Raw genomic sequence first — 13,146 nt, forward strand, 5'->3', positions numbered from 1 at the left:
TATGGGGGGTTGCCCCAACCCTTGGCGCAGGCGAGTGTATTCTGTCCCAATCTGTGACCGAAGCCCACATGGTCACGAGGTCCGTGCTCCATGGTCATCCTGCGCCGGCAGCCATGGGACACCAAAGACAGCCACACACAGCACGGCCAGGTGCCCCGGGGTAGGGTGAAGGTGCGCCAGGCTTTTTTAAAGCCTGCTGCCGCCGCCACCACATCCGGGGCTCGTCGGCCACCCGGCCCTCCCGAAACCAGAATGTGGTGGGGAAACTGGGGAAACCAGGACGCGTCGGCAATGAGCTTGCGCCAGATCCAAGGATCCAGCGACGGTGCTGATCGGGGTCTGACCTTAGGGGGATGAAGGGAATGGGGTCCCTGCGACAGCCCCAGCTGCGCCCCTTGGAGTGAACCCCGGGGCGACTGATGTACAAGCGACCCTCAGACAGGCGTAGTCCCGGGATAAACCCAGGGCCACATGGTGCGTTCGAAGTGTTGATCAATGTGTCCTGCAATTCACACTAATTCTCGCAGCTAGCTGCGTTCTTCATCGATGCACGAGTCGAGTGATCCACCGCCAAGAGCCACAGGCAACTTTTTTTGTCCTAGACGTCGGCCTGACCCTGCCGGTGCAGGAGAGGTTGGGGGAGGCAGCGCTGGCTGTGGCAGGACAGCCCAGCTCCCTGTCTAGCTCGGCCGAAACCATTGTGGTTTAAAAAAAAAATAATAATAATAATAATCCAGGTGCTCAGCCTGACCGCCAGCTGCAGCAGCACAGTGCTTCCTAGGGGGATGGAGGTAGGCCGCTCCGCCACCTGCCCACACGGCCCGATCCACTTATCCTTCCCCGACCCCTTCCGCTTCCCTTTTGGGAGGGGGGCTGGGAGATGGACAACGAGGCAGGCCAGAGACAGCACAGACAGGGGGTCGGGTGGGACCACTAGAGTCTTCAAACCCCATCCCGGCCGCATAGGACCCAGCTCCAGGTACCTGGGCAAGAGGGAAGGTCACCCACTGTGCCAGCGGGCCTGGCCATTGCTCACACACAGATGTGGGCGGCCGGAACCTTGGCGCCCACCGTCAAGTGAGCCAGCTGCACCATGGCTCATGCCTGCCTTGCCCGGGTGTCTGTCTGCCTGGGGAGGCACCCCTCGAGAGCAGTCAGGTTTCCCTCGGGTCCCGGCTGCCCCCAGTCAGGGCTTCCCTGGTGACCGGGGTGTTCCCACCAATGCCCAGCTGCTGGCAGGTCAGAGAGAGGAGTGTGCGCCCCCGGCCAGCGCAGATGCGGGCTCAGTGAGGAGAGGGGGCTGGTTGACCACGCGCACCGGACCGCTCTGCGAGAGGTTCCCCGGGCTGTGGGTGTGCACGTCTGGGATGCAACCGAGGTCGGGCCCACGGCTCTCCCTCCCGTTGCTCCGCTGTTAATGATCCTTTATGCCCCCACCCACAAGCAGAAACCATTCACACTCAAATGCCCCATTTCTCCTTCCAAACACGTTCCAGATTCAAATGCCACCTCCCTCCTGACCTACATGCCACCATCCCTCCATCCGAACCCACACAAAGACACCAACATCCGTCCCTCCATACCTACACCACGATGCTCCACCCCTCAGAGCCACACCCATATGCTTCATCTCTACCTCCACACTCAGATGGCGCCATTCGCCCTCTCTCTATACCCACACCCGATTACCCCATCCCTTCGACACACACATGCTCCCACCACTCCAATAAACCAACATCCTTCTCTCCAGACAAACATACCCCATCCCTCCATTCACACCCAGATGCCCCCTTCCTTCCCACCAGAGCGCTCCAGCCCTGACCCACATGCTCCACCATTCCCTGACATGCCCCCATCATATGCCCATTCCAGATCAACAATGCCCCCTCCAATCCAGACTCCACGATGCACAATCCCTTCCTCAAGACCCATACCATGATGGCCCATGCTCCCTCCACACAGAAAGATGCCCCTATCCGTCCTCCAAACAATAAGCCCCAATCCTTCCCACCAGACCCACACCAATGTGCCCCATCCCTCCCTCCAGATGCACACCAATGTGTCCTATGCCTCCCTTCATACCCAAAGCAATGTCCCCATCCCTCCCTACAGACCCACACCCATGTGCACCATCCCTTCCTCTCAGAACCACACCAAGATGCCCCATCCCTCCCTCTAGACCAATACCATAATGCACCATCCTCCCTCCACATAGCAAGATGCCCCTTGCATCAGATGCCCATGTGCCGATCCTGAATCACATGCAGATAGCCCCAGCCAACCCCCTCTAAAACCACCCATCCTAGTATGCCCCCATCCGCCCAGACCCACACCAATGTGCCCCGTCCCCTCCTTCCAGACCCACACCAATATGCGGTCATCCCTCCCCAGACCAATGTCCCCATCCTTGCCATCAAACCCACACCAATGTGCCCCCAACACCTCCCTACAGAGCCACACCAAGATGCCCAGTCCAACTTCCCAACCCACACCTAGATGACCCATGCCACCCTCCAGAACCACTGTGCCCCATCTCTCCCTCCAGAAACACACCCATGTGCACCATCCCTCCACCCAAATCCACGCCAATGTACCCCCACCACCTCCCTCCAGAGCCACACCAAGATGCCCGTCCAACTTCCCAACCCACACCTAGATGACCTATGCTACCCTCCAGACCCACTGTGCCACATCTCTCCCTCCAGAAACACGCCCATGTGCCCCATCCACCTCCCTTCAGAGCCACACCAATGTGCCCCACCACCTTCCTCCAGAGCCACACCAGGATACCCCGTCCAACTTCCTAACCCACACCTAAATGACCCATGCTACCCACCAGACCCACTGTGCCCCATCTCTCCCTCCAGAAACACACCCATGTGCACCATCCCTCCGCCAAGATCCACACCAATGTGCCCCACCACCTCCCTCCAGAGCCACACCAAAATGCCCTGTCCCACTTCCCAACCCACACCTAGATGACCCATGCCACCCTCCAGACACACTGTGACCCATCTCTCCCTCCAGAAACACACCCATGTGCACCATACCTCCAACCAGATCCACACCAATGTGCCCCCACCACCTCCCTCCAGAGCCACACCAAGATGCCCGATCCAACTTCCCAACCCACACCTAGATGAACCATGCCACCCTCCAGACCCACTGTGCCCCATCTCTCCCTCCAGAAAAACGCCCATGTACCCCATCCACCTCCCTCCAGAGCCATACTAATGTGACCCACCACCTCCCTCCAGAAACACACCAATGTGCCCCCACCACCTCCCTCCAGAGCCACACCAATGGGCCCCACCACCTCCCTCCAGAGCCACACCAAGATGCCCGATCCAACTTCCCAACCCACACCTAGATGACCCATGCCACCGTCCAGACCCACTGTGCCCCATCTCTCCCTCCAGAAACACACCCATGTATACCATCCCTCCACCCAGAGCCACACCCATGTGCCCCCACCACCTCCCTCCAGAGCCACATCAATGGGCCCCACCACCTCCCTCCAGAGCCACACCTAGATGCCCGTCCCACTTCCCAACCCACACCTAGATGACCCATGCCACCGTCCAGACCCACTGTGCCCCATCTCTCCCTCCAGAAACACACCCATGTATACCGTCCCTCCACCCAGAGCCACACCAATGTGCCCCCACCACCTCCCTCCAGAGCCACACCAATGTGCCCCCACCACCTCCCTCCAGAGCCACACCAAGATGCCCCATCCCACTTCCCAACACACACCTAGATGACCCATGCCACCCTCCAGACCCACTGTGCCCCATCTCTCCCTCCAGAAACATTCATGTGCACCATCCCTCTGCCCAGATCCACGCCAATGTGCCCCCACCACCTCCCCCCAGAGCCACACCAAGATGCCCCATCCAACTTCGCAACCCACACCTAGATGACCCATGCCACCCTCCAGACCCGCTGTGCCCCATCTCTCCCTCCAGAAACACACCCATGTGCACAATCCTTCTGCCAAGATCCACACCAATGTGCCCCACCACCTCCCTCCAGAGCCACACCAATGTGCCCCACCACCTCCCTCCAGAGCCACACCAAAATGCCCCGTTCCACTTCCCAACCCACACCTAGATGACCCATGCTACCCTCCAGACACACTGTTTCCCCATCTCTCCCTCCAGAAACACACCCATGTGCACCATCCCTCCGCCAAGATCCACACCAATGTGCCCCATCACCTCCCTCCAGAGCCACACCAATGTGCCCCCACCACCTCCCTCCAGAGCCACACCAAAATGCCCCGTTCAACTTCCCAACCCACACCTAGATGACCCATGCCACCCTCCAGATCCACTGTGCCATATCTCTCCCTCCAGAAACACGCCCATGTTCCCCATCCACCTCCCTCCAGAGCCACACTTATGTGCCCCACCACCTCCCTCCAGAGCCACACCAATGTGCCCCGTCCAACTTCCTAACCCACACCTAGATGACCCATGCTACCCACCAGACCCACTGTGCCCCATCTCTCCCTCCAGAAACACACCCATGTGCACCATCCCTCTGCCAAGATCCACACCAATGTGCCTGACCACCTCCCTCGAGAGCCACACCAATGTGCCCCCACCACCTCCCTCCAGAGCCACACCAAAATACCCCGTCCCACTTCCCAACCCACACCTACATGACCCATGCCACCCTCCAGACCCACTGTGCCCCATCTCTCCCTCCAGAAACACACCCATTTGCACCATCCCTCCACCCAGATCCACACCAATGTGCCCCCACCACCTCCCTCCAGAGCCACACCAAGATGCCCCATCCAACTTCCCAACCCACACCTAGATGACCCATGCCAACCTCCAGACCCACTGTGCCACCTCTCTCCCTCCAGAAACAAACCCATGTGCCCCATCCACCTCCCTCCAGAGCCACACCAATGTGCCCCACCACCTCCCTCCAGAGCCACACCAAGATGCCCCGCCCAACATCCTAACCCACACCTAGATGAGCCATGCTACCCACCAGACCCACTGTGCCCCATCTCTCCCTCCAGAAACACTCCCATGTGCACCATCCTTCCGCCAAGATCCACACCAATGTGCCCCACCACCTCCCTCCAGAGCCACACCAATGTGCCCCCACCACCTCCCTCCAGAGCCACACCAAGATGCCCTGTCCAACTTCCCAACCCACACCTAGATGACCCATGCCACCCTACAGACCCACTGTGCCCCATTTCTCCCTCCAGAAACACGCCCATGTGCCCCATCCACCTCCCCTCAGAACCACACCAATGTGCCCCACCACCTCCCTCCAGAGCCACACCAAGATGCCCCGTCCAACTTCCTAACCCACACCTAGATGACCCATGCTACCCACCAGACCCACTGTGCCCCATCTATCCCTCCAGAAACACACCCATGTGCAACATCCCTCCGCCAAGATCCACACCAATGTACCCCAACCCACACCAGTGTCCCTATCCCTCACCCAGACCCACACCACTATGTCCTATCCATCCCTCCAGACCCACACCAATGTGCCCCCTTTCTCCAGAGCCACGCAAAAGTGCCTCATACCACCAGACCTACACCAGCATGCCCCTATCCAACCATTCAGACCCCAGCAAGATGCCCAATCCCTCCCTCTAGTCCAATAACATAATGCCTGATCCTTCTTCCAAATAGCAAGATGCCCCTTCCCCCTTGCAACAGATGCCTGTGTGCCATCCCGAATCACACGCAGATAGCCCCAGCCAACCCCCTCTAAAACCACGCATCCTAATAATCACACCCTCATAAAACATTAAATCACTCTATTAACCCCCGTTGATCAGTTAAACACAAGCATACACTGTCTCCTTGTTCCTTTTCTTAGCCCTCCATACCTTTCATGTTGAATAGCTGAGCATGATTTTTAAAGTAAATGTAATTTCCTGCTCCCCCATCTAAATCGGGTGTCTTGCAGGAACGTTCACGGTATCCGGTAGAAAATTCCAATTTACAGCCAGCCAAAAGCACACGGGTTGCTGCTGTTCCTGCAGCCTGGCAGCCAGAGCCTTGCCGCTCAGGATGCTCTAGGGCCTCCTAGAAATGTTCCCGGTGTTGAAATGCCAACCCCAAACGCTGCAAGCCAAAGGCTGGCAGGGTCCGGTTGCACTTGCACCAGCGGCAGCCAGAGCGTTCAAAATTCCCGCTCGGCCCCAGCTCACTTACTGAACGTGCTCCGGAACCGCTTCTCTGCTCCGGAAAGCACACGGATGACATCAGAGGTCACGTGACAACGAGGGGGCGGGCCGTTGCTATGGTCCTTTTCTCGGATGGGAACTAGTCGCTACCGTTAGGAAATCTCTCGGAATCAGTGTTTTCTCTCCTCAGAAACTTAGTGCTGCCTGTCAGTTCGGGCCACCGGAGGAAGTTGTGTTTTGGCCTAATGTAAAGTATTGAACTTGTCCGTTGTATAGTTCAGTTCCTGGACTTTCACCTCGAAAATACATTCTGAAAACATGCATATCTCTCAACCTTTTATGCCCGCTGGCCGGGTGAAAACACCCGATTTTGTATTTGGCGGGTGAGAGCCCATTCTTTCCTATGTGCGTTTAGTAGGGTGGCCAACTTTGCCAGCCAGGCGGTGATGATGTCACAGCGTCATTCACGTTTGGCCTGCCCCATTTGTAATTTAAATTTGTAAATGGTAGGACCCGGGGCGGTGGAGCCGCCTGTTGTGGTCACAGAGGTACCCCAGGCCGTCCCACACAGCACACACACAGCAGAGAAACTCACTGACACGTCTGCTCGTTATGGGGTCCCGGCGGCAACTGCCGTCTAGGTCCTCGTTTATTTGAGCAGGAACGAGGATCGCGCATGCGTGCATACACCTTTCACTACGTAGCATCCCTCCTTTTCTTTAAACAAGAAAACACTGAACAATATAACATTACAACAACTCAACATGAGTTAACTAGCATTGCTCCGTCCCGCTTTAACCTTCGGGGTCCATGACATAGTCTCGAAACCGAGAAGGGGGTTGTCGCCCCTCTCTGCTCGGATACCTCCTGCTACTCCCTGGGGTCGGCAGTGGTATTTCTCCTGATGGCGGGCCCTCTTCCCCATCTGGTGTTCCCATTGGTGGGGGTCTCTCTGGACCGGACTGTTCGGGAGTTTCTGATGGGCCAGCCGGCAGGCTCGCCTTGCGTTTCTTGAAATATGATATGTTTCTTGTCACCGTCCCATGTCCTTTGGCGGCCATCACCATAGACCCTCTCACATGGGTTACCCCTATGTGTTGTGGTTCATAGGTGAGGGACATCTTCTCTTCGGGATGTCTGTTCCTGACCAACACTGTGTCTCCCACTACGATGTCCTTCTCCTGGAGGTTCCTCTGCTCGCTCTCTCTTCCATTCCTGGTGTTTCGCTCCTGCCAGACACGTTCGTCATCAATCACCCAGGTGTTCTTCCTTCCACCTCTGGAATCAGCCCTCTCGGGCAGCGTTTGAATAAGGCTGGAGCGACACCTGTGGACTGGTGTGGGCTTGTCCTGTATTCTCTCAGAAACTCGAATAGGTTCTGCCGTAACTCCCCTCCCCCATTTAAGGAGAGGCAGAAGATCTTGTTCAGGGTTCGCATAAACCTCTCGGCTCCTCCATTGGCCCTTGACCAGAGCGGGGTTACTTTCCTTTGCCTGATCCCTCTTTCTGCCAGGTATTTCGCAAATTGATTTTCTTGAAATGGCCGGCCATTGTCCGAAAACAGTTCTAGTTGAAACCCATGTGTGGCAAAGATCTTTTCCAGGGCCAAAATGGTGTGGTCGCAGGCTGACGATTCCACCAGTTCCACTTCTGAGTATCTGTACCATTGGTCGACTACAGCTAGGAAGTAAATGCCTCTTTCCGTGGACCCAAAGTCCGCATGAACAGTGCCCCATGGCTGCTCACTCCTCTCCATGGATCTAATCAGGGGCGCTCTCTCCACGGGGCTCGCGGCTTCATCTAGAACACATCCTTGTACAAACTCGTCCACTCTGCTCTCTAGATCAGTGAACCACACTTTGGGCCTCAGGCGTGCTTTTGTTTTTGCTGCACCTTGATGCCCTGTGTGCGCCAGTTCCAGCATCCTGACTACGAGGGATCTAGTGATGACTATTTTCCGGCCCCATAGGATGAGTCCATCCTCCGACACTGAGAGCTCATTTCAGGCTTTCCATAAGGCTTGCATATCTCTCTGAGCCCCTGTCTCCTGCCTGGAATTGTTGACGAGCATGTCTTTCCACTCTCCACTTCCAATGGCAGATCGTATGACCCGGAACACCTCATCGCTGTCTGACACCGTTACGAACGGGTGATGTATGTGGATGAAACGGGTGACGTGTGTGGATGGATGATGTATGTGGATGGAAAGGGTGACGTATGTGGATGGAACGGGTGACGTATGTGGATGGAACATGTGAAATATGCGGATGGAACAGAGGAAGTATGTAGATGGTACAGGTGAAACATGTGGATGTAGTGCATAAAACAACTTAGAATACATGGAACAAATCGGAGTAAATAGAACAGATTCGAATGCATGAAACGGATTGGAGTGTGTGGAACGGACTGGAGTGTGTAGAACGGATTCGAGTGTGTAGAACGGACTGGAGTGCGTGGAGCGGACTGGAGTGAGTGGAGCAGATTGGAGCGGACTGGAGTGCGTGGAGTGGACTGGAGTGCATGGGGCAGACTGGAGTGCGTGTGGCGGACTAGAGTGCATGGTGCGGACTGGAGTGCATGGAGCAGACTGGAGTGCTTGGAACGGATTGGAGCACGTAGAATTGCGTGACCTACATAGAATGATTTGGAGTGCATGGAACGTTTGAAAGAGCAGGTAACCCATCATATCACATCACCACGCTTACTCTCTTTGTTACACAACCATTCAACTAGAACACAGGGATACTATGACACCATTCGGTATAACTGTTCTCATACCAACATCTGCCGCATACTCCCCATCACTCTAAGTAAACACTGCTGTAAACACACCCCCAGCCTTCTCCTCAGGCTTACCGCAGCCACATTCGGTCTGGATAAATCCTGCCAGAACGAACACATACTCCTGATCTCTCAACCACCACACCTACCGCTAAGAAGCAGCTATTACTCGAATGCCACACCAGCTGCACACATATCCGGTGCTCACACGCACCTTTGACTCTCTCCACTCTCTCTACTGACTTTAACTCCGGTTCCCAAGAGCGTTCAACCTACCAGCGCCTTCAGACCATACCAATGGTACATAAGGCGCTATATAAATGCAAAGTAACATAACATAACAATGTCTTGATGCACCAACGCTATCGGCATGGCAGCCTCTACGATGCTGTGTATCATTTCCAGGCTCTCCTCTACCTCCACCTGGTCCCGATCGCGACTTGTGCCACGGTGTCGGGATAGGTAATCTGCGGGATCATGTGTGCCAGGCCTGTACTGCAACTTCACCCTGTACTCGATCAAAGACAGCATCGATCGTTCAATACGCGAGGGCGGTTTCGATGAGGCCCCTGCCATGATTGGGTTTAGTGGTTTATGGTCAGTGATAACCACCACTGTTTGCCTAGTATGTACAGTCGAAAGTGTCGGCACCCCCACAATATCGCCAGCGCCTCCCTCTCAATCTGAGAGTACCTCCTTTCTGTGTCGGAGAGGGCTTTGCTGGCGTAAGCAATGGGTCGCATGTGCCCTTTTGCGTCGGCTTGTAATAGTACTGCGCCCAAGCCAACCTGGCTAGCGTCCACCACAATTTCAGACTCCTTTTTGGATTTGAAGTACGCCATTGTTTCCTGGTTTGACAGCGCTGCCTTAATGTCTGTAAAAGCTTTTTGCTCCCTCAGAGTCCATGTCCATGCCACATTGCTCTTTGTTAGTGCCCTTAGGGGTTCAGATAACAATGCCAGACCTCAAATGAATCTGCCGCAATAATTTACCATGCCCAAGAAACTTCTAACTTCCGCAGGTGATTCCGGGGAAGCCGCCTTGCGAATGTCACGCTCCTTTTTGGGATCTGGGGAAATGCCCCCGGCGTGGAAGATGAAGCCAAACAATTTGATGCGGCTCTTTAAAAATGCATACTTTGTTTTGTGGAGTGTGAGACCTAGGGTGTGTAACCTGTCCAGTGCCCGTTCCAGCCGCTTCATGTGATCAGCCTCAGAGGACGCGAAGGCAAGGATGTCATCGCTCATGTTGATAACTCCTTTCAGTCCGACTAAGGCTCCCCTGATGACATTTTGAAACACCTCTGCCGCTGACGACACTCCAAAGCTCTTTTGAATTGGTACAACCCTTCATGTATGGTGAAGGTTGTAATGTAGCTTGACTCTGGATGCAGTTCTAGTTGGTGGTAACCTGAACGTAGATCCAATTTGGAGAATACCTTCGCCCCTTGCAGCTCACCTATGATGTCGTCTAGCGTTGGCGTGAGGTGTCGTTCTCTTTTTTTGGCGGCGTTGGATAGGCGCATGTCAACGCAATTGCGTACTGCTCCGGGCTGCTTAGGTTTTGGTGCTACCACGATCAGGGATACCCACGGGGTAGGGCCCTCCACCCTTTCTATGATGTCCATGTCTATCAGCATCTGGAGTTCCTTCTCAACTTGGGCTCTTAGATGAAATGGTATTATTCTGTGTTTCAGGCGGTGGGCCTCACTGTCTCATCGATGTGCAGTCTTATTGGTGCAGCCTACAGCTTACCCACCCCGCAGAAGAGGTTTGCGTACCTATCTAGGAGGCATTCAACATCGGACTGGTATACCGACATGGTGAAATGTACAATGTCCAGTGCCTCGGAGGCAGCACATCTCAAAAGGGAGTGGGGGCCTACATCGGTCACGAAGAATGTGGCCTTAATCGTATTATGTCCATGGTTGACACAAAGACCCCTTGTATGGGCAAGGGCGTGCTACCGCCAAAGGTGTAAATCCTCGCTTTGGATGTTTCGAGTTCAGGTGGGCTAGGGAGGGCCTCATAATGTTCTGTCTCTAGAACACATACAGACGCTCCTGTATCGATCAAGACTGGCGTTGGGGTGCCACCAATGCCTACTATGCATGTAGGCTGTCTTCTTTTCCTAGCACCAATGGCTATGTTGGAGATAAAGAATACCTCCTCATCATCCTCTTCCTCCTCAGCTATGTCAAGCTCTTGTATGTCTTGTTCTGCAGCTGCTACACTCCTGGACCTCCTGGGATTTCCCCAGCTCACTCTTGCTGGTTCTCTGGAAGTGGCCACTGAAGCCGCTGCCCTGCACACCCTCTCTTCTCTCCTTCTACACCCCGTCTCACTCTCTTCGTTCCGCTGATCTCTTCTTACTCTTGGTTCCTACACCCCCTTGTGCCTCCTCTCATTTCTGCTCTTTTCAGCTCCTTGCCCCGTTACACTGGAACTCCCTACCTTTTTCTATCCGCTCCTCCCTTACCTATTCCTCCTTCCACTCCTCATTGAAATCTCTCTTTCTTCATTCCCCTCCTTGAATTCCTCCCCCCTCTCATCCTTCTCTCCATCCCTCTAGTACCCTTCCTTTTGTTCTCTTTATCTTTTCCCTTCTCTTCTAAATTCTCCTACTCTTCACGTTATTCACTACTTTCTCTCCCTCTTCCCTCCTTCTTCCTCTCCATTCCCCTTTTCTTATGTAATTGTTCTACGTGCCGATTTCCTGGTTTGATTCATGTTTACTGTTATTGCTTCTACTGTTCCATGTTTAATGTTTTCTTGTTGTTAACTGTAAAGCGCCTTGGATAAAGGCGCTATATACAACAATAAATACAAATACACCCTGGCATAATGGCCTGGTGTGCCGCATCTGCCGCACACTCTCGCTTTCGCCGGGCACTCACCCACATGTGGTAGATACCCACAGTGTTGGCATGATTGTGGAATATTGTAGACGGGAGGGCTGTCAGTCTGTTTTTTTTAGTGAGTTGGGAGGAGTTGTCCTTCCCACTGCAAAAGCTTCCTCGCTCTTTCCTGGGTGAACAGAGGCATCTATCCTTGCTCCCCTGCTTTCTGCAAGCTCCTAGGCACGACTAGTGTCTAAAATCTGTGCTAATGTCAGGCCTGGCTCCCGATGGAACCTGCCTCCTCAATTTCCCAGAGCTACACTCTTGAATGATTTGGTTGCTCACCATGCCCTCCTCATTCTCCCATCGGCAGGTGCTGGCCAATTGTCTTAGTCTTGCGCAGAATTGATCCAGGCATTCATCTCTCTGCTGCTTTTCTGCACAGTCCATGTTCGCCAGTGGCAGGAAATGATTCTGCAGAGCTAGTTTGACAGCTGCGTAGGTGGTTGCTTGCAGGTTTAATGACTCGGAATATGCGGTGAACTTCTGTCCCTGCTGAATATAACAGAGTTGCTACTTTTGCATCGTCCTCAGTCTCACCAGTAGCTCTGAAAAAGCATTGGAATAGGGCGCTCATCCTTCCCGTTTCTCCGTCTTCTAGGCCTTAGCTGTTGGTGCCACCTCGACCGACGTTTTCCTTCTTTTGTTGTTGTCATTTTCGGGAATTCAATGAGCTCTATATTCTTCCTTGGTACTACCAACGAGGGCATGTTGATGTGTAGCAATGAGCAAACTCCTCCCCACTCAGTTGGCAGCTTCTCGTTTGCTTTTGATCTGCAAGCCCAATAGTGATTCATCAGTACTGCTGTTCCCGCTCTCATAGCTGCGAGTTGTTCAATTGTTTTACACCCGACGTTCTCGCCAACTTCAACCTCGCCATTGTTCTGATAGCACAGGGCTGGTGTCTTCAGAGGGATTATGGGCATTGGTCCTGCTTCATTTTCCACCCATGTCAGTAATTACACGCTCACGTCCCATTCCTTCAGGCAATTGTCATTTTCTTCCTGCACCTTGTTCACTGATGACTGGGCTAGTGTCAGTGCTTTGCTTCCCACCCACAGTTCCTTCAAAGTGACTGTCTGTGTTTATTCCTTCTCCAGTTGTCAGTTATGTACTGTGTAGCTTAATCTAGTTGCCAATAATTGTTCATCAAGTCTAATGTCTTTATGTAATTATCTTTGTACGGGAATGTTCCTTTGGACATCCATGGCAATGCTGCAGACGTCTCTTAAAATCTTCCTTGTGTTAGCACCATTGCGAGATACATCAGCATTGTGCTTTTGCTGCTGGTATT

General features: G+C 53.9%; 1 non-coding gene across 1 annotated transcript; it reads right to left on the reverse strand.

Moving 5' to 3' along the window:
* Positions 1-428: 428 nt before the first annotated feature.
* Positions 429-579, reverse strand: LOC138491017 (5.8S ribosomal RNA). Its single transcript, XR_011275895.1, has one exon. It is a non-coding gene; the product is annotated as a 5.8S ribosomal RNA (ribosomal RNA).
* Between the last annotated feature and the right edge of the window lie 12,567 nt (positions 580-13,146).

This window comes from Ambystoma mexicanum, chromosome 9 (assembly GCF_040938575.1).
Source record: "Ambystoma mexicanum isolate Mex_15411 chromosome 9, UKY_AmexF1_1, whole genome shotgun sequence".
NCBI classification, from domain to species: Eukaryota; Metazoa; Chordata; class Amphibia; order Caudata; family Ambystomatidae; genus Ambystoma; species Ambystoma mexicanum.